This window comes from Microtus ochrogaster, chromosome 5 (genome assembly GCF_000317375.1).
Source record: "Microtus ochrogaster isolate Prairie Vole_2 chromosome 5, MicOch1.0, whole genome shotgun sequence".
NCBI lineage: Eukaryota > Metazoa > Chordata > Mammalia > Rodentia > Cricetidae > Microtus > Microtus ochrogaster.
Genome location: NC_022012.1, coordinates 75,334,453 through 75,337,741, shown reverse-complemented (window position 1 = coordinate 75,337,741; position 3,289 = coordinate 75,334,453).

Here is a 3,289-nt window from a genome sequence, read left to right as displayed (position 1 = left end):
AAAAAAAAAAAAAAAAAAAAAAAAAAAAGGAAAAAAACCTGGGTTGTGTAACTGACACATGCTCACTTCATCTTCGTTTATGCCTGCGTGGCTCAGCAGTGGATCCAGCACCCAGGACAGGGCTTGGCACCGCTTAGGTCCTCCATCAATGTTTGCCAAGTGACCAATGAATCAGCAATCAGGCTCCACGTGACCCCATCTGCATCTACTCTGGGTTTGTTTAGTTCAACTTGACAGATCTTTATAGAGAGCCTTTTCTGCTCCAGACTTCTTGCCAAGGAGCTGGGAGTATGAAGATGAATAGCGTAGTCTCTGTCTTCAAGATGCTCAAAGCGAGGAACAAGGAGCAGACACATACCAGAGAAATACAGAATGTGCGGCCACTGGGAACCCAGGTCTGTGCGCGGGAGCCAGGAAACTTACAGGGAAAATGTTCAGTCCGACCCAGGGGCTTCAAGGCAGATCTCCCCGGCCAACATCTCTGAGCTCAGTCTGCTTGGATGAGTAAGTGCCAGGCCAAAGAAAGGTGGAAAGCATTCTGAACAGGGGGCATCACAGGTAGAGACCAAGTGGGACCCGACACACAGCCAGTTCACCAACAGCATCCTCCTGTAGCCTCTTTTTCCCAGGAGCTTTGAAAACTGATAAATACTGGTGAACAGAGCACAACCCCACCCTGTGGAGCTTCTGTCGAGGCACACGGGGTGCAGAGGAGGCTGAAGAAGAGGAGGGCAGATTGTCCCATGCAGGAGAACTGAGCTGATACCCCACGTACTTACACTAAGGATTTGAGGCTTTGAGAAATCAAGCTGTCTGTGAATCTCCTGGATCTCTTCCAGAGGAGACTGCTTTCCTCAGAGGCTCCTGGTGGCTGCAGGGAGACTGCTGGCTGTTCTGGAGAAGCCACTGCTTCCAGAAGCCCCTGCGCTGACTCAGGTTTGGCTTCTGAGTCTCGGCAGTGAGCAGAGAAGCTAGAACACAGACGGAATTTCTTAAGCGTTTGTCAGATGGGAACGTGATATGGGACAATCCGAGAAACAAAGGCATGGCTAATTGTTCTGACATCGACTTGAGGCTGAGGATGTAACTCAGTCGACAGAATGTTTGTTTAGCATGCACGAAGCCCTGTATATACCAGGCATGGTGGCACACACGTACAACCTCAGCACCCAGGAGGTGGAGGCAGGGGTCAGAAGTTCAAGGAGAGTTTGAAGCCAGCGTGGGCTACATAAGAGCCTCTCTTAAAAACAGAAGCAAAAGCACCAAGAATGAAAGGCATTAGAAGACTCTAAGAAAATAAAATAACCTTACCTCCAATATTTGTTTAACCCCTGCCAAAATATAAGAAGTCAGACATAAACCGGGCAGTGGTGTTGAATGCCTTTACCCAGATTTTGGGAGGCAGAGGCAGTACAAGGCCAGCCTGGTCTAAAGAGTGAGTTCCAGGAAGCCAGGAAGCAGAGAAACCCTACCTCAAAAACAAAAACAAAAACAAAAAAAACAAAAAAAATCCAAAAAAAACAAAACAAAAAAACCCAAACTGAAACAAAACAAAAACCACCAAGAAATCAGAAGTAAAACCCATGTGCCTTTACTTACACACATTCCATTTATACATCCATCTACGCATGCGTTCACCCTTCATGCACGCAGCCACTCACGTATCCACCCATCCACTCATCCATTCACGTATTCATGTATGCATCCATCCATGTTGAGGTGTGGCATTGTGCGAGGGACTGGAGATATTGAAATGACTTCATAGTGCAATGGGGTCAGTTAGACCCATAAGCGAACAAATGCCTGTGAGAAACTCTAGTCAAGGAAATCAACTGCGGGCTAGAGAGATGACCCAGCAGTTAAGAGCTCTTGCTGCTCAATCAGGACTGGAATTCGGCTCACAAATGCCTTTAACTCTGGCTCCAAGGGATCTGATACCCTCTTCTGGCCTCTTTAGACACCCCACCCCACTCATTGCACATATACTTATGCAGATACGTGCACATATACACACAAATAATAAAATAAAATACATTGGGAAAGTTGTAAACTGGGGCTGGATAGGTGACTCAGGGGTTAAGAGCACTGGCTGTTGGTCTAGGGGACCTGGGTTTGATTTCCAACACCCACACGACAGCTCATAACCTTGTGTCTCCAGTTCCAGAGGATTTGACACTCTCCTCTATGGGCATCAGGCACACATACAGCATGGCTGCAAGACATACCTGAAGGTATAGCACCCATACTCACAAAATAAAATAGTTTTAAAAACAGACAAGTCAAGTGGTTGGTTAGGAGCCAAGGAAAGCGTACTGATGATCAGAATTTTAAAGGACGAGACTGGCGTTTCCAAAGCGTGAAGGAGAATAGGAAATCCTTATGTTTCTGAGAAGAACACAGGTAAAAGCAGGGGACCCAGAACATGGGAGGATTGAGGCAGGCACACCTTGCTGCGGATATCTGGCATGGTTTACTGACGACAGGTTATTGAAGATGGGGAGGATCCTGGACCTGCTATGGGAAAGTGTTCAGAGGTATAATGTTCCAGTTTTCTGTTGCAAAGAAGAGGAAAACAGTAGCCAGGAGTGGGAGTGCTCTGGCTTCAGTCAGAGGCCACTCTCTGCCCACTGTTTCTTGATCACCACTATTCTTTAGACAGTGTTCATTTACATTGGCTCCAGACCTCAAATCAAAGCAAATCGGAGTGTGACAGAGGTGTGTCAGCGAGAAGAGTAATTTGATGGAGAGTGCATTTGCTCTCTTTTGTGAGTAAGCAGTTTGCATCCTGCTGGGTTGCAGCCTGCTGTGGCATAAGGACCATTTCCAGTGATTTCACTTGGCCTTTAACAAAGCATGTTGTACAATTACTTATTAGCCAAAGAGCCCCATTAATACAGCCCCCGGCACACCAGAGAACTGTGAAATCCTCACATTTGGGTCTGCTAAGTTCCTCTATCGATGTCCAGAATCCCACCTCCTCCCGTCAATTTAGGAGAATTCCTGAATTGCCTCTCAAATCTGCGTCTCACATCTGATTCTCATTTCTATAAAAATGGCTCAAGGTTGAGCCGGGTGTGGCAGCACTGGAGAGGCAGAGACAGGCGGATCTCTGTGAGTTTGAGACCAACCTGAGAGCTTCAGGCTGTCTCAACATACAAACAAAAAACCAAAAATCCCTCAGAAATCATGTTTGTGCTTTTGGGAAAACGGGTCTCAGCTCCATCAGCTGTTTCACCTGTGAGTTCGGGAAAACTGAGGTCTGAAAACTATGTTTCACAGGGGAAGGGAA